Consider the following 24708-nt stretch of genomic DNA (forward strand, 5'->3'; position numbering starts at 1 on the left):
AATAGCTAATGGAACAGTGAACTGACTGCCTCAAACTTTTTGCTTCAGCTCATTTGAATAATTATTTTTTGCTACCAGTGCAGCTTTGCCATTGTGCAGGGAGCAAGCACAATGGGAAATGTGGCCATCAGATCCAAATTAAGGGCTTGCACCCATTATAGGTAATGTAAGCACCCACATTTAGGAACAAATAATTGTTTCAGCATTTACCATGTTTCAAAAACATTTACAAGTATTTATCACCCTTTATCAAGGCTTTGAGTTGGATGAACGCTGGGTGTGGGGGAGCGTACCATAAATAAAGTGGAAGAAAACCAAATGTGAAGGCACAAAGCAAAATATGTGAGAAAATGACAAGATTGATACAATACCTAATCTCCTGATGGATGCATGGCGAAAGGAACTTACAGCTGCATGAGTTGGGTGTGAAGCGGGCTATCCAATTTAGCACTCAATGACACCTTCCATGGAGATCAATCGTGCACTATTCCTAAAAGCAAGTGTAAGCAGGTTCCATGCTGTGGTTCAAACCTGCAGGAGAAGACAAAGGAAGCAGCCAAAGACACAGTAATCAACGACATCATGTATCTCGGGAACAATTCAAAGATTGCTTGACACAAATGTTTCATGTTCCACTTGTACGCCATCCTCAAAAGCCCTTATACAATCTCACAGTTTGTTCTTTGTATCTCATATGTACCCATACCTCAAAATGCACACCTTAAGTTAACCTACAATTCAGAAAGTTGATACACTCAAATTTTCCAAGACCACAACACCTTAAGTCCATATGAAGCAATCTACCTGCATTATGTACAGTCACTTATTGATACCTAGGTTGGCAAAACATTCTGTCAATGTATATGTGCAATGTCAGAAGGGCACAAATGCAACCTTGAGAAAGGTCTCATACATCCAATCTCTTCCACTATACCCAAGGATCCCTGTTGTGGATCTGCCTACTTGGGTAATGGTGGTCACCCACCACAGATACAGGCAGACTTCCTTTAGATGAATTTTCTGGCAATGATTATTTTTAAACGTAGTCATTCATAGGATGTGGGTATTGCTCACAAGGCCAGCATTTATTGTCTATCCCTAATTGCCCTTAACTGAGTGGCTTGCTAGGCTATTTCAGAGGGCAGTTAAGAGTTAACCACATTGCTGTGTGTCTGGGCCATTCCTTTGAAGGACCAGGAAAAGTTTTATAGGGAATAGTAGCATAGTGATTATGGACTAGTAATCCAGAGGTCTGAACAAATGATTTTTTTTTATTCATTCATGGGATGTGGCAATCACTGGCAATGCCAGCATTTATTGCCCATCCCTAATTGCCCTTGAGAAGGTGGTGGTGAGCTGCCTTCTTGAACCGCTGCAGTCCATTTGGGGTAGGTAGACCCACAGTGCTGTTAGGAAGGGAGTTCCAGGATTTTGACTCAGCGACAGTGAAGGAACGGCGATATAGTTCCAAGTCAGGATGGTGTGTGACTTGGAGGGGAACTTGCAGGTGGTGGTGTTCCCATGTATTTGCTGCCCTTGTCCTTCTAGGTGATAGAGTTCATGGGTTTGGAAGGTGCTGTCTAAGGAGCCTTGGTGCATTGCTGCAGTGCATCTTGTAGATGGTACACACTGCTGCTACTGTGCGTCGGTGGTGGAGGGAGTGAATGTTTGTGGATGGTGTGCCAATCAAGCGGGCTGCTTTGTCCTGGATGGTGTCAAGCTTCTTGAGTGTTGTTGGAGCTGCACCCATCCAGGCAAGTGGAGAGTATTCCATCACACTTCTGACTTGTGCCTTGTAGATGGTGGACAGGCTTTGGGGAGTCAGGAGGTGAGTTACTCGCCTCAGGATTCCTAGCCTCTGACCTGCTCTTGTAGCCACGGTAATTATATGGCTACTCCAGTTCAGTTTCTGGTCAATGGTAGCCCTTAGGATGTTGATAGTGGGGGATTCAGTGATGGTAATGCCGTTGAATGTCAAGGGGAGATGGTTAGATTCTCTCTTGTTGGAGATGGTCATTGCCTGGCACTTGTGTGGCGCGAATGTTACTTGCCACTTATCAGCCCAAGCCTGGATATTGTCCAGGTCTTGCTGCATTTCTACACGGACTGCTTCAGTATCTGAGGAGTCACGAATGGTGCTGAACATTGTGTAATCATCAGCGAACATCCCCACTTCTGACCTTATGGTTGAAGGAATGTCATTGATGAAGCAGCTGAAGATGGTTGGACCTAGGACACTACCCTGAGGAACTCCTGCAGTGATGTCCTGGAGCTCAGATGATTGACCTCCAACAACCACAACCATCTTCCTTTGAGCTAGGTATGACTCCAGCCAGCAGAGCGTTTTCCCCCTGATTCCCATTGACCTCAGTTTTGCTAGGGCTCCTTGATGCCATACTCGGTCAAATGCTGCCTTGATGTCAAGATCTCGAGATATGATTATTATAAAAGCCAACCTGGCTTACTTAAGCCCTTTAAAGAAGGAAATTTGCCATCCTTACCCAACAATGATATGGTCACCATTACTGATACTTGTTTTTTTAATTCCAGAATAAGTTGATTAACTGAAGTTTAAGCTGTCCAGCTACCATGGTGGGATTTGAGCTGATAACTACAGATCATTCATACTTCTAAATTACTAGTTCAGTTACATAACTGCGACACTATCATTGCCTATAAAGCTCTTCTTGGTCCTCAAAAGGAATGTCCATCCCACCAAGAGTAAGCTGGGAGGACAGCACTTTAAGAGGGGCAGCAAGCCCTTCTGGTGGCCGTGCACTTGACAGTGGCTGTTTATACAGGTGCACAGCAATGATCTCATGCTGAAGGAACAAACCACTGGAGAATGTAGGGCAGGAAGGACAAACCTTTTTTTTTACAAATTTACTGAGGCTTGTGGCCTCGAGCAGTGTGATTCTCCTGCTCCCCCAGTACTGGATAGTCATAAATCCTCAGCATGTCTGTATATCATAAGAGCAGGATAATATTGGCTATGAGCTTAGGCAGACCACTAGCTTCATGATCCTGTTCTTGCACAGTGCTGCCACAGGCAAGGATATCCAGAGTGGTTTCCTCAATGGGAACCAAGTGTTTGTAATCTCTAGGCCCATCTCCAGTTCAGGTACACTCACTTTTATTGGGCTGCAAGCAGAGAAGTTGAGATGTTGTAAACTTAAGGAGTACACACAGTAACAGACATGTACCTAATTTGCAACCCATCCTACATGTTAGTAACTGAACATGCAACATGCATGTTTTATCTGAAATAATTTGTGATATGGAGTCCTGCTGAGATTTCAGTGTGACAATATTTTCAGATATAAGTTGCCCCCAGTATATGTTCTATATTGCTGTATGTCCTTTCATGATAAGCACTGAAAGAACTGTTAAAGTTTTAGAGGAGCAACAGGTAAATATCTTTGAGAATGCATTTTGTGATACATGTACTTGGTATAGATACTTGATATAGAAAACTGCTGGGTAGCATTACCTAGGGTGCTGATCCTTATGTTTGCCATCTTCTTCCACAGCCAGGTCCTTTAAGTGTTGCAAAGAATATCACTGTCAGCCAGCTCCTGCCAGACATTTTGGACAAGTCTTCTCTAAGGAGGATGCCTTTGAGTACCAAGTAGGACAACATTTCTGTGTCTCACTGCATGCATCAACATCTCAAGGGAATCAACCTTAAACATCAGCACTGTCTATAATCCTTCAATGATCAGAAATAGTGACAAATTTCCATCCCTATTCTTCATTTTTATAAGAAATGAAGATACTTTAAATGTCTGCAGCAACACTTTGCCTTTCCTGTACAGTATGTAAAAGCTGTCTCAGAAAATATGTATCCAACTCCATGTTAAAGTCAGCCTTAATTGAAACATTCCGTGTTCTAAACATCGATATAGAAAAACTTTCTTTTAGCTTCCCCCATTATTCTTTCAATGCTAATCCTGAGTATATGTCCTCCTGTTACTGATCTGCAATCAGTGGAACTAATTTTTCAACCCCTCACGATTGTTTCATGTTGCTGCAAACCTCCATTATATTTTCTTGTAACTATCACTCTTGGGGTGAAAAAATATCCAATTTCTTTTAGTCTTTCTTCACAACTACAATCTTTCATTCCTGATACCGTTCTAGGAATTCCTGTGCATTAATTGCATACTCAGATATGCAAAAGCCTTAATACCTGTTTCAGGCACAGGCACTGGACGCCTATTACTTTACCTTCACCAATATTGTGGGTGGTATACGTACTGTCTGCCAGAATGGAGGCTTAGGCACATGTTTAACAACTGAAAAATAGGCATGTTGTTATTAAATCACTAGGCCAATATGACTGATTATTTAAATATACAGGCACCTAGGGCTGGAATTTACCGTAGGTGGACGGGAATTCACCGGCAGCTATCACTGGGCGGCCTTTCACATCCCCAGCACGCCCACTTGCCATGGGTAAAATACTCGTGGAGGCAAGCAAGGGCCCTTAAGTGGCCAGTTAAGGGCCTTGATTGGCCTCGAGTGGGCAAGCCTGTTTCCCCCCACCTCCTGCCTAGCTGCCGTAAAGTTGACCGGAGATGGGAGCGGGGCGGGTAGGCCTCCTGGAGCCTCCTGCTCAATTTTACGCTGCCCCCAAGCCACCATCTGACCCACTGGTGCGGCATAAAATTCAGCCCCTAGAATTAGTTGTGGCTCAGTTGGTAGCACTCTTGCCTCAAAGTCAGAATGTTGTGGGTGCAAAATCCCACTCCAGGACTTGAGAACAAAAATCAAATAAAAGCTGTGTGTGTGCTGCATTTTTGGAGGTGTGATGGAGATGCAATGCTCAACTAAGGCCCTCTTAGGTCGATATAAAAGATCCCATAGCACTATTCTGCTGAAGAGCAGGGAAGTCCTGGCCAATATTTATCCCTCAGCTAACAGCTAACAGTTCAATGCTGCAATGATTAATGGTAGACCAGAAGATTGGGAAAATCTTAGAAAGCAGCAAAGGATGAATGAACAAAAAGGGAGAAATTAGCACATGAGAGTAAACTAGCAAGAAGTATAAAAACAGTCAATTTAGTGGAGGAAGTTGGCAACCGAAATCAGAAAAATATAGGCCAGTTAGCCTAACATCTGTCATGGGGAAAATGTTAGAATCCATTATTAAGGAAGTAGTATCAGGCCATTTAGAAAGTCATAATGCATTGGGCAGAGTCAATATGGTTTTACGAAAGGGAAATCATGTTTCACAAATTTATTAGAGTCCTTTGAGGATGTAACAAGCAAGGTGGATAAAGGGGAACCAGTAGATGGTGTATTTGGATTTCCAAAAGTCATTCGATAAGATGCCACATAAAAGGTTACTACACAAAATAAGAGATCATGGTGTTGGGGGTAATATATTAGCATACATATATGTAGGCTAACAAACAGGAAACAGAGTCGGCATAAATGAAGCATTTTCAGGTTGGAAAACTGTAACTAGTGGAGTGCCACAGGCATCAGTGCTGGGGCCTCAACTATTTACAATCTATATTAATGACCTTGATGATGGGACCAAGTGTATTGCAGCCAAATTTGCGGACAATACAAAGATAGAAAAGCAAGTTGTGAGGAGGACACAAAGTGTCTCCGAAGAAATATAGCTAGGTTAAGTGAGTGGGCAAAAATTTGGCAGATGGAGTATAATGTGGGAAAATGTGAGATTGTCCACTTTGGCAGAAAGAATAGAAAAGCAGGTTATTATTTACATGGAGAGTGCCTGCAGAATGCTGCACTACAGAGGGATCTTTGGGAATCTAGAACTGGGCACACAGTTTCAAAATAAGGGGTCTCCCTTTTAAGATGGATATGAGGAGGAATTTCTTCTCTCAGAGAATCGTTAATCTTTGGAGTTCTCTTCCCCTGTGAGTAGTGGAGACTGGGTCATTGAATATTTTAAAAGCTGAGTTAGACATATTTTTGATTTACAAGGGAGTCAAGGGTTGTGGGGACAGGCAGGAAAGCGGAGTTAAGGCCACAATCAGATCAGCCATGATCTTATTGAATGGTGGAACAGGCTCGAGGGGCTGAATGGCCTAACCTCCTCCTATTTCTTATGTTCTTATGTTATCACATTGCTGTGTGTAAATTGGCTGCTGCATTTCCCACCTTACAATAGGGACTACAGTACAAAAAAAGTACTTAATTGGCTGTAAAGTTCTTTGGGATGTTCTTCGGTCATGAAAGGTACGATATAAATATAAATCATTCTTTCTTTTGATAAAACACATAGATTACATACTACATTTACCATTTCTCTACAACAAAACAACTTAAAATTTCCTAAACTGAAAACCTTCTGTTTTATTGATATCTGTTAACAGTCGAGGATAACATCTGTTAATGTTTCTTTTCCATAAAGCACTTTCTGTCTCTGAAATAGTCATTAGTGAGGATGAAATCTTAACTTTGGAAACAGAAATAAGACTATAAACTATCTCTGAACTTTAAAATGTTACAGAAACTGTGTAAAATCCAGTGATGACTGCAACTTTATAGTTACTTTTATTTTACATTTCAAAGTATATCACTTGTGATAATTTGGTAAAATATGTTATCTACAGGTGTACATGACTCACGTGATTGATTTACATTACAATGTGGCAGCTCTGAAGTACAAGCATTTACCTGAAAAAGATAATGCATTTCCCAACATTTTATTCCCCACAAAAGATATGGGTCAGGTCCCTAAAACTAACAGCAAACCTGCCCCTAATTTGACATTAAGACTGAGATTCTTGCTCAAAGAATTGTTGGTGTAAGAGAAAAATTTCATACAGTTAAGGTTAAGAATTTTTCCCTTGAAGGTGGGACAGAGGCACAGCAGAGGAATCCTGAGTCTGCACACAAGCCATGTGAAAATTGACCGAACAGCACTTGCTTGTTATTGACAGTGGCTCCCCAAAATGGGACAGTGTTCCGTTCCCCAGCATTAATATCCCTTGTATGGAAAATTAACAAAACAGTAAGAGGGAAACAAAATGAACATTTCAGAATGCATATCACTTTCTGAATAAAAAGTATCAGGCATCTTCTGTTTAGCTATAGAATTGCCGCTGCAGCCTCCTAAATCCTGCTAAGGCTGTGCTTTGTATTGAATAAAAACAGTTTAAAGAATGAAAGAGGCCAACTCCAAAGGGCTTATTTATATCAATAACCATCAGACGAGGTTCAGTTTTTATGCATTATTCAATATATTTTCATTCAAATATTTACATAAATATACAATGAGATAACTTGGTTTTTACTGCAGTTTTTCTTCAAAAGCCTGCTTGACTGTGTCCCTCATATACACATACAATTTGCATTTATATAGCACCTTTAAAGGAGAAAAAAATCACAGAACCATGAGCAAACAAAAGCACACCAAGAGAAAGGAGATCTTGTCAGGAGTGACCAAGACGTTGGTCAAAGATATGAGTTTTAAAAAAGAGAGTCAAGTAGAGAGGCAGTGAGCTCAGGGAGGGAATTACAGTGCAAAAGATCTAAGTGACTGAAAGCGCAGCTGCCAATTACGGGGCAAAAGTGATGGAGGGATGCAAGGGGGCTATTGCACATGCACAAGAGGTCAAAGTCAGGGAAATAGATGGTTTGGGGGAGAGGCAGGGGGGATTCGTAGGGCTGAAGAAATTTGCAAAAGTTGTTGGATGAATTGGGTGACCCAGAGAGAAAAAGAAAAAAAAAAGGAGTGAAAAACAGCACCTTTTACAATGTCAAAACATCCCAAAGATCTTCACAGACAATATTGGCCAGAATACTGGAAGAATGGACCTGTTATTCTTCGAATAGTGACAGATGATATTATATGTCCACTTGAGAGAGCAGACAGGGCCTCAGTTTAATGTCTCATCCAAAAGTCAGCACCTCTGACAATGCAGTATTGCACTGAAGGGTAACGTTCAGCAATGAGCCAAGACTGATGCCTGCATTGAAATAGTTGAGTCTGGGGATAACAAATGATGGTTTCAGCAGCATATGTGCTAAGCTAGGGGAAGAAATGGGAAATGTTACAGAGGTGGAAGTAGGTAGTCTTGTGACAGAGAGAACATGGGGCCAGAGACTCAGCTTGGAATGGAATAGGATGCCAAGGTTGCGGACAAACTTGTTCAGCTGGGGAGAGAGATGGAATCAATGGCAAGGATATAGGTCGGCCAATGAAGTTACCATCACTGGGTCCACTGCAAATTCTGGAAGGTTGGGAGGAAATGGAGTAGGGGCAAGTGATAACTGGCATCACAGTACAGGACCAGTACTCATGCTCCTCCTGGCTCCACATTCAGTAGGTAATTATTTTTCTTTCTCTTTGATAGCAGATTCCAGTGGCTCCTTTAAGGATGGCAGGATTGTCTGCTTCAGGGCAAGAGATCCAATTTAGCAATGGGCCTGATGCTCATTTTAGGCAAGCACCCAAGATGGCAATGGGCATCCTAACCAGTATGGTGACCAAAATACTCCCTGTGCTTTTCAGTTGTGTGTGCCCACAAACAAAAATTGGCAAGCTGTGAACCCATTTCACATCTGAAAACCGGAAGAAACGAAGTCCAGTTTCCCCCCACAATATCCAATTCAGGCTGTAAGAAGATATTATCATTGCACCTTGAGTTATGCTACTGCATAATTAGGTAATGCACACACTCCTAAACTTAAGACACTCTGACCACTTAGGGAACTGACCAGCACCACTGTCCCTGAGAGAATATCTAAGGTAGACCCCAAACATACCTGCTGTGTCTTTCAGCCAAGGGATGTTACATAGCTCAGGAAGGGGAAACTACAAAAGTGCAAGAAGAAAGCTTCCAAAAGCTTCCAAAATGTGGGTTGAGTGATAGTTTAAGGACACATATTCAAAATATTTGTCAGTTTGTGTGTTATATCAGAGAGTTCATAGAGGGAGGTACCTGTAGTCATCATTAAAACAATGTAAGCTTCAGCAGTAAAAACAGAAAATGCTGGAAATTCTCAGCAGGTCTGGCAGCATCTGTGGAGAGAGAAACAGAGTTAATGTTTCAAGTCGATGACCTTTCATCAGAACTTCAGTAGGATACTCTTGGGTACCCAACAGAGGCTTTTTTTTAAATTGTGATATTAAATCTACCGTGGTTAGCCCAAAGCTGCCACAAGTCATTTAGCTGGTGACCAATCTATGAATTACAGAACGTGGTAATTGTTATAAACATTTCATATATTCATGATTACATTTCGCAGTCAACTATGCCTTAACTTGTATTTTTTTGTTTTTGTTAAGTATGACCTTCAAATTGTGTATGCTTTTCTACCAGCAATGTAGTAGAAATGATTGATGGGGGTTGTTATTATAATCTCAACACTCCAGGAACACTTGATTTGCCTGTCAACAGCAGATCACATGCTAATTAAATGATTGCAGCATAACAAAGGTTGTGTTGTAAAGCATTCCCTTCTCAATAAACTAATACCATGGCTCTTTGTTGGTTTGATTGAACACAAATTTGTGTTGTTTAATTAAAGCACAATTACTACATTGAAGGAACATGCATTCCCTTTTTAAATAAGCATTTTAAATTGACATCAACTTGCTTTGTGGCATTGGACATGACAAGCGTGGATTGGGAAAAAGTGAACCAGCAACAACGAAAGCAAAGGTGAAGTTTTTTTTTAGTGAACTGTTACAGCTGATTGGGTGCCAAATTTGAATGGAGGTTGAAACATCCATTGTTTATTTTTAAGCATTAGGTAAAACATCTGAAAATCGGACATTAAATAAGCTGGTCTAATACTTCAATATGATGCTGTAAATTTGTATTTTAGAGAGCCAGAATTCAGTTTGTTTAAAAAAAAATCAAACAATTGAGGTGTGAGGAGGTTTACTAATCTTGCTGGTTGGCCTTTTTTTTCAGCCCCTCAGAGCTGAGCCTTGAGAATACATTAGAAGCTGTAAACCTCCTTCTGGAATGTGTCTTTGCAAAGCAGGTTTGGAAAGAGCTGCAGTGGTTTTTGTCGAGGTTCTTCTAGTACATTTAGTACTTGGAAATATGATGTTGTTGCTATTACAGGGACTTGGTTGAGGGAAGGGCAGGATTGGCAGCTAAATGTTCCAGGATTTAGAAGCTTCAGGCAGGATAGAGGGGGATGTAAAAGGGGTGGGGGAGTTACATTACTGGTTAAGGAGAATATCACAGCTGTACTGCGGGAGGACACCTCAGAGCGGTCATGCAGCGAGGCAATATGGGTGGAGCTCAGGAATAGGAAGGGTGCAGTCACGATGTTGTGGGTTTACTACAGGCCTCCCATCAGCCAGCGGGAGGTAGAGGAGCAGATATGTAGACAGATTTTGGAAAGATGTAAAGGTAACAGGGTTGTAGTGGTGGGTGATTTTAACTTTGACTGGGACTCACTTAGTGCTAGGGGCTTGGATGGGGCAGAATTTGTGAGGAGCATCCAGGAGGGCTTCTTGAAACAGTATGTAGATAGTCCAACTAGGGATGGGGCCATTCTGGACCTGGTATTGGGGAATGAGCCCAGCCAGGTGGTTGAAGTTTCAGTGGGGGAGCATTTCGGGAGCAGTGACCATAATTCCATAAGTTTTAAGGTACTTGTGGATAAGGATAAGAGTAGTCCTCGGATGAAGGTGCTAAAATGGGGGAAGGCTAATTATAACAATATTAGGCAGGAACTGAAGAATTTAGATTGGGGGTGGCTGTTTGAGGGTAAATCAACATCTGACATGTGGGAGTCTTTCAAACGTCAGCTGATTAGAATCCAGGACCAGCATGTTCCTGTGAGGAAGAAAGACAAGTTTGGCAAGTTTCGGGAAGCTTGGATAACACGGGATATTGTGAGCCTCGTCAAAAAGAAAAAGGAAGCATTTGTAAGGGCTGGAAGGCTAGGAACAGATGAAGCACTTGAGGAATATAAAGAAAGTAGGAAGGAACTTAAGCAAGGAGTTAGGAGGGCTAAAAGGGGTCATGAAAAGTCATTGGCAAACAGGATTAAGGAAAATCCCAAGGCTTTTTATACATATATAAAGAGCAAGAGGGTAACCAGGGAAAGGGTTGGCCCACTCAAGGACAGAGATGGGAATCTATGCGTGGAGCCAAAGGAAATGGGTGAGGTGCTAAATGAGTACTTTGCATCTGTATTCACCAAGGAGAAGGACTTGGTGGATGATGAGCCTAGGGAAGGGAGTGCAGATAGTCTCAGTCATCTCATTATCAAAAAGGAGGAGGTGTTGGGTGTCTTGCAAAGCATTAAGGTAGATAAGTCCCCAGGGCCTGATGGGATCGACCCTAGAATACTGAGGGAGGCAAGGAAAGAAATTGCTGGGGACTTGACAGAAATCTTTGTATCCTCATCGGCTACAGGTGAGGTCCCAGAGGACTGGAGAATAGCCAAAGTTGTTCCTTTGTTTAAGAAGGGTGGTAAGGATAATCCAGGAAATTATAGGCTGGTGAGCCTTACGTCAGTGGTAAGGAAACTATTAGAGAGGATTCTTCGGGACAGGATTTACTCCCATTTGGAAACAAACAAACTTATTAGTGAGAGACAGCATGGTTTTGTGAAGGGGAGGTCGTGTCTTACTAATTTGATTGAGTTTTTTGAGGAAGTGATGAAGATGATTGATGAGGGAAGGGCGGTGGATGTTGTCTATATGGACTTTAGTAAAGCCTTTGACAAGGTCCCGCATGGCAGACTGGTACAAAAGGTGAAGTCACATAGGATCAGAGGTGAGCTGGCAAGATGGATACAGAAATGGCTCAGTCACAGAAGACAGAGGGTAACAGTGGATGGGTGTTTTTCTGAATGAAGGGATGTAACTAGTGGTGTTCCGCAGGGATCAGTGCTGGGACCTTTGCTGGTTGTAGTATATATAAATGATTTGGAGGAAAATGTAGCTGATCTGATTAGTAAGTTTGCGGACGACACAAAGGTTGGTGGAGTTGCGGATAATGATGAGGATTGTCAGAGGATACAGCAGGATATAGATCGGTTGGAGACTTGGGCGGAGAAATGGCAGATGGAGTTTAATCCGGACAAATGTGAGGTAATGCATTTTGGAAGGTCTAATGCAGGTGGGAAGTATATAGTAAATGGCAGAACCCTTAGGAGTATTGACAGGCAGAGAGATCTGGGCGTACAGGTCCACAGGTCACTGAAAGTGGCAACACAGGTGGATAAGGTAGTCAAGAAGGCATACGGCATGCTTGCCTTCATCGGTTGGGGCATAGAGTACAAAAATTGGCAAGTCATGTTGCAGCTGTACAGAACCTTAGTTAGGCCACACTTAGAATATTGCGTGCAATTCTAGTCGCCACACTATCAGAAGGACGTGGAGGCTTTGGAGAGGGTACAGAGGAGGTTTACTAGGATGTTGCCTGGTCTGGAGGGCATTAGCTATGAGGAGAGGTTGGATAAACTCAGATTGTTTTCACTGGAACGACGGAGGTGGAGGGGCGACATGATAGAGGTTTACAAAGTTATGAGCGGCATGGACAGAGTGGATAGTCAGAAGCTTTTTACCAGGGTGGAAGAATCAGTTACTAGGGGACATAGGTTTAAGGTGCGAGGGGCAAAGTTTAGAGGGGATGTGTGAGGCAAGTTTTTTACACAGAGGGTGGTGAGTGCCTGGAACTTGCTGCCAGGGGAGGTGGTGGAAGCAGATACGATAGCGACGTTTAAGAGACATCTTGACAAATATATGAATAGGAAGGGAATAGAGGGATATGGGCCCCGGAAGTGCAGAAGGTGTTAGTTTAGGCAGGCATCAAGATCGGCGCCTGTTCCTGTGCTGTACTGTTCTTTGTTCTTTGTTGTTCAAGCAGCGCTGTAACACAGGAGTCTGTGCTCTACAGGCTGTTCCCAGGGACGCACACCGAGACAAACATCAACTGCTGCTGGAGGACTATCAATTCGGTGAAAGACGCCCTTTGGTCTGCCCAAAACTTGCTGGTCTTCCAGCGCAAAGAGTTGTCCACGACCGAATGTTGCAGACTGGCACATTCCAAGGTCCTGGACTACGTGCTGAGGGACGCACTAAAGCTTGGGGCAGCCGCAGCAAAGGCTCAATGGGGAAAGATCACTGTGTAAGGTCTCCCCACCAAGCTGAACGGAGGGGCTGGATCCATGGGAAACCCCTCGAACTGTATCGGGAAAATTTTGTGTGCTGTAAAATGTAAAAATGTATATGGCATAACAAATGAAATGGAAAGGTTGTGAGGCAACTCATGATTGCATTGAAGGACCTTTGCACTGTTTGTATTTTTTGACTTGGTGCTGTTTGAAACTGTTTGGTAATGTATTTTTTTACAGATTTTTGTGAATAAAGTATGTTTTGGAAATTAAAAAAACCTCTCTTGCTAATTTGCATCTTCTGATGGAAAAAGGCTGCATATAGTAAGCAGACATGTGACTAAACCAAAAGAAGGGAATGGCGACGACAATTGCTGGACTCTCCTTTTAATTCATTCATTAAATTACATAATTTCCAGCCTTACTTCATGTTAAAATAATTAAAGCAAAAAATTAGGGAATAGTTAAGCTTTTGTGATTGATTGAGTAATTAATGAAGCAAATTGGAGTCATGCCAGTGACAGCCAATAGCAGCTGAAATACAAAATGTTGCAAAAAAAGCACCAGTATGTCATGCGACCAAGAAAGTGTCATCTGAGGAACATAATTTTTTTTTTGCTGATGTATATCCACTATTAAAATGCTACAATATTGATCAATTTCACTGCACTTGGATGTGATTATTTTTTCCAGGTGTTCATAACTCCCAACCAGTCTTCTTTTATTGTGTTTTCATCGGTAAGAGTTGTTTATAGGCCACCAAACAGTAGTGGTAATGTAGGGCATGGTATATATCAGGAAATTAGAGGTGCATGTAACAAGGGTAATACTGTAATCATGGGGGATTTAAATCTACATATAGACTGGGTAAACATAATTAGCACTAATGCTGTGGAGGACAAATTCCTGGAATATATAAGAGATGGTTTTCTAGAACAGTATGTTGAGGAACCAACTAGTGAATGAGCTATTTTAGATCTGGTATTGTGTAATGAGAAAGGGCTAATTAATAATCTCATTGTAAAGGAGCCTCTAAGGAAGGGTGACCATAATATAATAGAATTTTACATTAAGTTTGAAAGTGACATAGTTCAATCTGAAATTAGGGTCTTAAATCTATATAAAGGAAACTGTGAAGGTATGAGTGGAAAATTGGCTGTGGTAGATTGAGAAACAATATTAAAAAGGTATGATGGTAGACAGGGAATTACTAGCATTTAAAGAATTAATACATGCTTTATAACAAATTTATATTCCTTTGAGGCACAAGAGAAGTTAAAGATTGTATTAGATCTAAGGAAGAAGCTTATAAAGTCACCTGAGCCTGAGGATTGGGTCCATTTTATAATTCAGCAAAGGAGGACCAAGACATTTAATAAAGAAAGAGAAAATAGAATATAAAAGGAAGCTAGTGATAAACATAAAAATGAACTGTAAAAGCTTCTATAGGTATGTAAAAAGGAAAAGATTAGCAAAAACAGATGTGGGCCCATTACAAACAGAGACAGGAGAATTTATAATGGGGAATAAGGAAATGGCAGAGAGACTAAACAAATAATTTGGGCTGAATTTTAATAGCTCACCACCGTGCGCCACGGAGCCACTGCGATATTTCATGTGGCGGCTCATTAACATGGAGGGGGCAGACCGCCTGCCCCCGATGACGTAGATGCCGGAGCCATTTTTAAAGGACTTCTAGCTCTGACAGGTCATTTACATTTTTAAAGGTCCCAGTGTGTGAAAAATTAAAATCAAATTGTAATCTCACTTTGAATTGCCTCTCCCACCCCTCTAAGTATTCAATATATAAATTACCCTATTCCCCCAACCAAAACAAACTTTTATTCTGTTTGACAAACCTGTTAGAGTTTTTTGAGGATGTAACTAGCAAAATGGATAAGGAAGAAGCAGTGGATGTGGTGTATTTGGATTTTCAGAAGGCTTTTGATAAGGAGGTTAGTAAGCAAAATTAGAGCACATGGGATTGAGTGTAATATACTGGCATGCATTGAAAATTGGTTAACGGACAAAAAACAGAAAGTAGAAATAAACAGGTCATTCAGAGATTGGCAGACTGTGATTAGTGGGGTACCACAAGGAACAATGCCTGGACATCAGTTATTCACAATCTATATCAATGATTTGGATGTGGGGACCAATGTAATATTTCCAAGTATGCTGATGACACAAAACTAGATGGTAATGTGAGTTGTGAGGCTTCAATGGGACTTAGGTTAAGTGAGTGGGCAAGGACATGGCAGATGGAATATAATGTGGAAAAATATGAAGTTATCCACTTAGGTAGGAAAAACAGAAATGCAGAGTATTTCTTAAATAGTGAGAGATTGGGAAGTATTGATGTCCAAAGAGACTTGAGTATCCTTATTCATAAGTCACTGAAAGCTAACACGCAGATGCAGCAAGCAATTAGGAAGGCAAATGGTATGTTGGCCTGTATTGCAAGAGGATTTGAGTACAGGAGTAAGGAAGTCTTGCTGCTATTGTATAGTGCCTTGGTGAGACCGCACCTGGAGTATTTTGTACAGTTTTGGTCACCTTACCTAAGGAAGGATATACTTGCCATAGAGGGAGTGCAATGACAGTTCACCAGACTGATCCTTGGGATGGGAGGATTGTCCTATGAGGAGAGATTGAGGAGTCTGGGTCTATATTCTCTAGAGTTTAGAAGAATGAGAGGTGATCTCATTGAGACATACAAAATTCTTAAAAGGTTACTGTTTCTATGGCTTGACAAGGTAGATGTAGGAAGGATGTTTCTTCTGGCTGGGGCGGTGTCGAGATCCAGGGGACACAGTCTCAGAATAAGAGGTAGGCTATTTAAGACTGAGATGAAGAGGAATTTCTTCACTCAGAGGGTGGTACATCTTTGGAATTCTTTACCTCAGAGGGCTGTGGAAGCTCACTTATTGAGTATATTCAAGACAGAGATTAATAGATTTTGAGATACTAAAGCTATCAAGGGATATGGGGATAGTGCAGGAAAATGGCACTGAGGTAGGAGATCGGCCATGATCCTGTTGAATGGCAGGACAGGCCTGAGGGCCAAATGGCCTACTCCTGCTTCTATTTCTTATGTTCCTATGAAGAGAACACTGTGAAGGTAAGTACAGATAAGGAAGGTCATTGGCTTGTCCAGCTCCTTATGCAGTGGAAACTTATGATTCCTCCAATCACAAAATCCAACTGTCTCTTGAGTGGTTCCAGAGCTCGTACCTCTCCCGAAAACCATTAATTACTCTTTGCGCAAAGACGTTGTCTAACATCAGGCCAGAAAAGTTGTCTTTTACTGATTTGTACCTATGCCCTTGTTCTTCATTAATTATTGATATTTAAATAGTGATCAGAATTATCCTTTTCTGTTTTTTATATGCCTGTTTATGATTTATGCTCATTCCTTCTTTTCAAAAGGGGAACAAAGTATCTTGTTAACCTTTCCAATTATGAGCATCTAATATTGGCAACTATTTTAATCAAGTCACCACTTCTTTCCAACATTACAACAATGACTTCAAAAGTACTTTGTTGGCTGTAAAGCGCATTGGGATGTCCTGAGGTTGTGGAAGATGCTATAGAAATGTTTTCTTTTCTTTCTTTCGTTCCTGTGTTACCCCTTGTTTAGTATGATGCTTTACATTGTGTGTATCCCAGTTCATAGCAATTCCAATTTCTTGCCTGTAATAGAATTCGGGGAATTTTTACAAAAACAAGGATCTGTTTCTGCTATTCTATGATAAGGCAGCATGTATAACTACAAACCGACTTTTCATTCATTGAACAATTGAACAAAGCTACTCTTATTATTTATGTTTGACTCATTTTATTATATGTTACCTGTACTTTCCTGTTTCATTTAGTACCAAGAAAGCCCCAAATGCTTTTGTCCAGCTGTGGAAGCAAGCTAATGAGCTTCAGACACCCTCCCAGCTTTCACCACCTACTCTATTCCCTGATTTTGTTCACAGGAAGCCATTCAGATTTTATGTGGGCCTTTTATCAATGAATTTGATTCATGATTTTCCTCATTGTGAACAAAGTAATTTAACTGCATAATTGCCAACTATTCACTAAAAGGTGAGGAAAACTATTAGGAGTCAGCAGTGTAAAGTAAGTTAATTACCATTGGATGTGCTTTTTATTGGAATAGACTGCCAACATTCACTGCCAATCAATAATAACCACTTGGGAAAAATATCAGAGGCCACCTGGTGTTTGTGGAACCATATCCCATGTAGTTTTTTAAAATTCATTTTTTTAAAAATTCACCTATTGTTAGCTTCGGTTTGTTTTTAGCCGCGTTATGACTTATCTCACTTTTATTTCACCAGTTCTTCCTAGATGGCTTAGTGGTAACACTCTCACCCCTAAGACAGAAAGTTGTAGGTCAATACCCCAATGCAGAGATTTGAACACATAACCTACTCTGACAATTCAGTGCAGTTCACTGTCAGAGGTGCTGTCTTTCACATGAGACATTAAACTGGGGTCCTGTCCATCCTCTCAGATGGATGGAAAAGATCCCACGGCTTTATTTCAAAAACCAGCACAAGATTTCTCCCAGTGTCCAGACTGACAACCAATGTCACTAACAACAGATTATTTGGTCATTCATCTCACTGCCCATTTTGGGACCTTGCTGTGCAATTCTGCGGGCCCTTCCAGCCCAGAGCATGTTGGCAATTATGCAGGGATGCCTCGGAGAAGTGTGATGCTGCCTTTCCATGTTGAGCCGCCACCTGTGAAGATCTTGACTCTGTCATGATACTTCTACACTGCTTCAGTTCTGATCCTCATAGGGTCCCTTTAAATATTTCAGCTGAATTAGACCGATGTGGGTCGTCATAGAAATTACACACTGTAATTGGTTGGGAAACCTGGAAGTCAGATGCAAATAAAGTGGCTGGATTAAAAAGCCACTGACAAGTGTGCTGCTGAAATTCCCGGGTTCCTGACACACTGTCGGTCTACCCTGCTACAAGCAGGTCTGAAAGTTAAAATTCAGTCCTTGAAGTCTATAGTAAGGTTCAGAAGTGCCTTCTGGATTCTCAACTAAATAGTCCTTCTTCATGTTAAAAAAGAAATGTAATATATGATATAGTCAGTAATAAATCCAGTAAGCAATTCAGAAGAATCTTTTTACCCAGAAATTGTTAGAATGTGGAATTCGCTACCACATGGATTGGTTGAGGTGAATAGTATAGGTGCAGTAAGGGGAAACTAGACAAGTACATGATGGAGAAAGGAATAGAAGGATAGAGTGATAGGGTGAGATGAAATAGGGTGGGAGGAGTCTCATGTGGAGCACAGACCAGTTGGGCTGAATGGCCTGTTTCTGTGTTGTAAGTTCTACATATGTAAATTGGTTGCTGTGTTTCCCTGCATTACAACAATAACTTAACTTCAAAAAAGTACTTTATTTGATGTAAGTTGCTTTGGGGCATCCTCAGGTCATGAAATGTGCTATATAAATGCAAATTATGTCTTTCTTTCCTTTCCTGACGGCATTAATTCCTGGTCAAAGGGTGGGTCCATGGCCAGTTGACCAGGAGTACTTAATTTCAGTGACAATTTTTCATTATCAGTGAATGTGTACAGATTATTTGACCATAAGGGACATCATAATCAAGCTTGATTCTGTCCTCACTCAACATCTCCAAACACACACTCTGGATTCTGCAGCATAAAGAGGATATTACATCATGCGACACCCAAAATAGCACATTTCGAACAGGGATACAATAAACATAGGGAACAGACCCTTTGAATGAAAATGTTTAAGGGAGTAATGAATGTTCAGGAGTCAAATGGTTAACTTAGAATTGTATAAAAAAATTTTAACACAATTAATGCATGAAATGATATATGGTAGTTCCTTATCTAAGTATGACAATAAAACTGGTGACTAACATGATATACAGTCACTGATATTGTCTAGTTTTATTATACCATTTGAAACTGCCAGGAAGCAATTATTGCTGCTGCATGTAGATTATAATTGATTGATTGAGTTTGTGGTTAGAGAACTACTGTTCAGTGCTGCTTATCTGTAATTACACAATAATCAAAACCATACTTTGCCATTAACTTCCAGCACAATGTCGTACAAACTTTACTGAAACTTAGAAATGGTTATATCTGAAAACTTTCCACTGTTAGTATTTCTCATTCATTGTCATTTCACAGTACTTCTAAGAGAAACAAATAAAAATTATATATGGGGTGAAACCCTACTTTAACGAAAAGTGAGAGGGTGCCTGTTTTTCTAAGTAATTAACCACTAATTAAACAGAACTCTCAGTAAACATACATTTCAAAGCTTCACACCAGCAGATCGGTAATGTTGGAGAAAAACGGGCATTTTTACATTTTTCGTTAAAAGATGAATTTTGCAATTTTGCTAAAATAACAGAGAAACTTTACCCCAACTGTTAACCAATTTGTTAGAAATATTAGGAATTTCTGTTACCTTTATAAATAATTGGTGTGTTTTAACAAGCTGCCTTTATATTGGCCTTTTAAATCAGATTCCAGGAGTTCAGCATCTGTGATTCAACTCCCACATTTATGCTGTAAAATTCAGTTTCCATGGACCAAAGGAAGACTTGTAGACCCAGATAAAAATGGGTTTACAAGTCTCTCACTAGTCTACTGAAAATGGATTTAACCCATAAACACCAGGAGCTGACTCATGGGCACCAGGATCCTGAAATTCAAATTGAAAGACCAGTATGAAATGCCCTCCAAAGCAATCCCTCTCAGGTTTTTGTTTCTCATGATTTTGTTGTCAGAGAAAACTTAATTTTGCATTTAGAAATAACCTGTTTCCTGTGAATGGTGAGAGATTTTTCTTCTGCAACATTAAAGTGTGCGCTGATAATTTTACATAGCAGAACGGAAGAGACTACCTGATTTGATTTCAGAAAATACTACATAAATCATTTCAATTCTACGAGCTCTGGAAAGAAATAAGTACTGATTTGTTAACCTCTCTGTTAGTGGAGTCATCATTTTTAACACCATGTTTGTATACCTCAGTTTAGGTGTCCAAGCACTCACCTGAAAGCTATTGGCTTTAAAATCTGCAGGGTCACATATCTCAAAACAAGTGCTAAGTAGCTCCAGCCCAGGTCTCCACTGTAAAAGTTGCTAATGTCTGCAGGGCCGGGCAGATCCCTTCATATGTTAGGTACTGGTGGGCAACTGTAAAACTAGGGGCACATCTACAACATCAGTCTTTGTATCCAAGCCAGAAAGTCCAGTCAAGGTGGAATAACTAGGGGGTGGTTGAGTGGCGGAGGGGTGCATGGTTGCGTGTTTTCAGCAGGTTGTGGAAAGGAGTCCACATGAAAATATATTTTTCACAAAAGGTTAGCATTCTCTTCAAAGGGTCTGACTTCGATCCAAACCTGAATCCTCAGTTGGTCACTACATTCACCTATTGGTACGCTGGTGTACTGATCATATACCCGATCCCATTGAAAGCCCCTGTATCCATTCATTTACTGATGACAGTGGTTCACCCCTTTGCCACTGATGTCATTTTCATAGAAGGGTTACATCTCCTATCAGCTCACAGGCTTCTTCCAAACAGTAATCTTGTGTAAAATACATAGGGAACCGAAGTTTAATTATAATTGCACAGCTATCTTCTTCCATGATCTTTAGAACTGTATCAGTTCAGTAATATACAATTTCAGTTTAATTTTCTTTGCCACTTGGTAAAGATTGATAGGGTTGTTCATGTAATAACTCATTGCTAACTAACTATATCTTGGGGTTGACCACCACACAACTTCTATTGCTAAATTCACATGGTCTGCTCTCATTTTTTAAAATATTTGTTCATTGGATGTGAGAGTCACTGGCAAGGCCAGCATATATTGCCCATCCCTAATTGTCCTTAAGGAGATAGTGGTGAGTCGCCTTCTTGAACCACTGAAGTCCATGTGCTGTTAGGGAGGGAGTTCCAGGATTTTGACCCAGTGGCAGTGAAGGAACAGTAATATAGCTCCAAGTCAGGATGGTGTGATGTTCCCATACGTCTGTTGCCCTTGTCCCTCTAGGTGGTAGAGATCGTGTATCTGCAAAGTACAGTCAAAGGAGCCTTGGAAAGTTGCTGCACTACGTTTTGTAGATGGTACATACTGCTGCCATTGGACGCTGCTATTAGAGGGAGAGAATTTTTAAGGTGGTGGATGGGGTGCCAATCAAGTCGGCTTATTTGTCCTGGATCTGAGTTATTATCTGGTCCTAAAAGTAAGACTAGGAAGAATGGAGTTATATATGAAAAGAATAAAATTAAAATAAATAAAAGACTGAGAAAGGGGAAGTGGGAGAAAAGGGAAGTTGCAGGTAAAATGTTTATATTTCTAATTTTATACAAAATTATGTGCTAGAACCCTCAAATTCCAATCAGGACCAAAGCAGAAACCCGAAACATCTCCAGTCAAGAGTTTAGCAAAAGAGCCTGTTTTACCTTGGTTTTTCTGGATTTCCAAATTCTGGTAGGGGGCATGTGGGTGAACTGTGACAGGGGCATATTCAGTTGGAGTTCCCAGGCTCCTCCAGGAATTGAGCCCAGTACGTCCTTATAAAGCCGAGGGAAATGCACGTCAAATGAAAGCTGCCAGGATCCTGCTGAGATCCCAAGAATGGCCCCAAAACTTTAACATGCAACAGTAATCAAAACCAAATGGGACAGTTAACTTGACTAAATTGCTTTCATTGGGAGGTGAAAAGAAAAATGAAACTAGCCACACCCTTGGTTCTTTGCCAGGTCTTTTTATCTTCTGGCAGAGCCACATGGCACTGTACCAATTTTCTGGCCTCTGCCGTTGCGGGTACTGCTAATGCTCCTTTGCAGGTGCCAGTGTCCTGCCCCAAACATGCAGATTACCCTATTCCCCAACTTTAGGACAGAGTCTGCATTCTAGCATTTGAATGAGTGGAAATTCTGCCGCATGGAACTTCTGTTTGATGGAGCAGAACATCCACAATTACAGGCTCTAGCTATTTAGTAGTTTAAGGCTGGTACCAGAATAATAGATCTAGTCCTGTGTAGTTGAAGTACTGTAATATTGATGCTTCTTTCAGTATTACAGTACATAAGGACAAAACAAAACTGGTCAAACCTGGGAAGCAGAATTTCCCTGAAGATGCCAGAAGCCTAACAGCTAAAAGGGCTGATTTTAACTTAAAGCGGCAAAACAAGCAGCAGTGGGTCAATGATCCTTTTATCCATCTGACCTAATTTGTCTTTCCATTAAAGTCAATCAGACAGGATGAATAATAGATGGATTTTTCACCGATGCCTGTTTTCTGTCATCAGTGAAAGTAAAAAATCATCCCTAAGTGTTCCTATTTCTCAAAATCTGAAAATGTATTTTTTCTAAGCATTGTGCATGCCCAGGTGTATGTTATACCTGGGCTATGAAGCAACCAGTTTTGATTACATTAGTGGTTGTGGGTCTCTTTTTTATAAGTTCAACCATGTATTTCTTCAGACCCTATTAATTATGGCACCATCTTGCATAGTAAAAACCTTTATCACAATATCAGTAAGGACACAGATAAAATAAAATAGAAGACAGCAGACTTCCTTGGAGTTATCTTGCAAATTCCTTGTTATGTTTATGTGTCCTTCTCTGCTTTACTGGGTTTGCATGCCTGTCTTGATGAGATGTGTAAGATTAATTTTGTATGACCTAATGGTCTGTCTCTTTGAAGGAGGCTCAGGGGAGGTTACATCAGGGAATTCCAGGTCTAGGAAATGAGCCGTAAGCATGAGGTCATGAGCGCTGAACATAATGTTTCTGGTTCATGTTTAAAATTCTAGTGGCTTTCAATAAGTGACATAATTGTGAGTGAAAACAGTGATTATCAGTCATCAAAACTGACTTTAAAACACAGGAAGCTTTGTGTTATAGAGATAGATCAGAATAAGGATTAAAGATTCAACATAAATTCAATACATTGCTTGTTAAATAAAAAGGTTATGTAATTTCTGGTTTGTATTTTCAAATTTATAAATTGATTATAAATACCAATCTAAGGGCACTAGAGGTCTATGGCTCAAAGATGTGTCAAGTCCAACTTGTCTGAAGCTGTACTCATTTTGCTGTAAAAATGTAAACTACTTAAATGTACCTTACTCTGAAAAGCAAACATGATTTGGTTTTCAGTCTTTCTATTTGATCATGTGATCCAGGTTTTTGAACACCACGCCCCACAATTACCTTTATTGGGCTGCATTGCTGACGTGGTGGGACCTCTTAGATTTTTTAGATTTTAGATTTAGAGATACAGCACTGAAACAGGCCCTTCGGCCCACCGAGTCTGTGCCGACCATCAACCACCCATTTATACTAATCCTACACTAATCCCATATTCCTACCACATCCTCACCTGTCCCTATATTCCCCTACCTATACTAGTGGCAATTTATAATGGCCAATTCACCTATCAACCTGCAAGTCTTTTGGCTGTGGGAGGAAACCGGAGCACCCGGAGGAAACCCACGCAGACACAGGGAGAACTTGCAAACTCCACACAGGAAGTACCCAGAATTGAACCCAGGTCGTTGGAGCTGTGAGGCTGCGGTGCTAACCACTGCGCCACTGTGCCGCCCAACATAAGGATGGATGCCACCTTGACCAAGACAACGTTCCAGGTTTGGCACAGTGGTGCAGTGGTTAGCACCGCAGCCTCACAGCTGCAGCGACCCGGGTTCAATTCTGGGTACTGCCTGTGTGGAGTTTGCAAGTTCTCCCTGTGTCTGCGTGGGTTTCCTCCGGGTGCTCCGGTTTCCTCCCACATGCCAAAGACTTGCTGGTTGATAGGTTAATTGGCCATTATAAATTGCCCCTAGTATAGGTAGGTGGTAGGGAAATATAGGGACAGGTGGGGATGTGGTAGGAATATGGAATTAGTGTAGGATTAGTATTAATGGCTGGTTGATGGTCGGCACAGACTCGGTGGGCTGAAGGGCCTGTTTCAGTGCTGTATCTCTAAACTAAAACCATGTTGAATTCGAGCATTCTAGCCCTCAACTATAAGGACTGCAGCAATATCAATTTTGTTTTGTCCCTTTTCCTGTGCTTGTTGTCATCCAGACCCCCACCTGCCAAGAGTGAGGCATATTAATTTTGTCATATGAACATTGATTTTAAACTGTTGCTGGAGCGAGGAAATAACTTGTTAAACAGATCAGCCGTGGTTGGAAAAGAACATTTACATACTAACAAACAGTGCTTGTGGAGACAAAGGACCATTCTTTGACACATTCAACCCACAATGGACATTGATCACCAGACATTGAAAGGTGAGGATGCTCACATTCCAGGATGACTGCTGAGATGGTCGAATCCACAAACAGACGTGGTCAAACCAGCTCGTCACATGACTAACCTGCTGGGCAACCTGAGTTTTTTTGAATTGTACAGACAATTTGGAGAGACTGTTTTCTCCTGGACTGAGACAACCTCTCTTGTCTGCCCCCATCTCTTTCTCACAAGCCTCTGGACCCATTGAAGACACATGAACCTTCATGGAGAAAAGTGTCCTACATCGAACAAGGTTTAAGAAGAATACTACCTACAGTCAAGGACTCTACAGCAAGCT

The 24708-nt window shown here is 41.1% G+C and overlaps 1 long non-coding RNA gene across 1 annotated transcript; it reads right to left on the bottom strand.

Annotated features, from left to right (window-relative positions):
• Window positions 1–385: 385 nt before the first annotated feature.
• LOC137376123 (uncharacterized) lies at window positions 386–8992 on the bottom strand. Its single transcript, XR_010976133.1, has 3 exons — window positions 8925–8992; window positions 3491–3537; window positions 386–531 (listed from the first exon to the last, which is right to left on the bottom strand). It is a non-coding gene; the product is annotated as an uncharacterized lncRNA (long non-coding RNA).
• Window positions 8993–24708: the final 15716 nt, after the last annotated feature.

The sequence above is a fragment of the Heterodontus francisci genome, chromosome 13 (genome assembly GCF_036365525.1).
Source record: "Heterodontus francisci isolate sHetFra1 chromosome 13, sHetFra1.hap1, whole genome shotgun sequence".
Lineage (NCBI taxonomy): Eukaryota > Metazoa > Chordata > Chondrichthyes > Heterodontiformes > Heterodontidae > Heterodontus > Heterodontus francisci.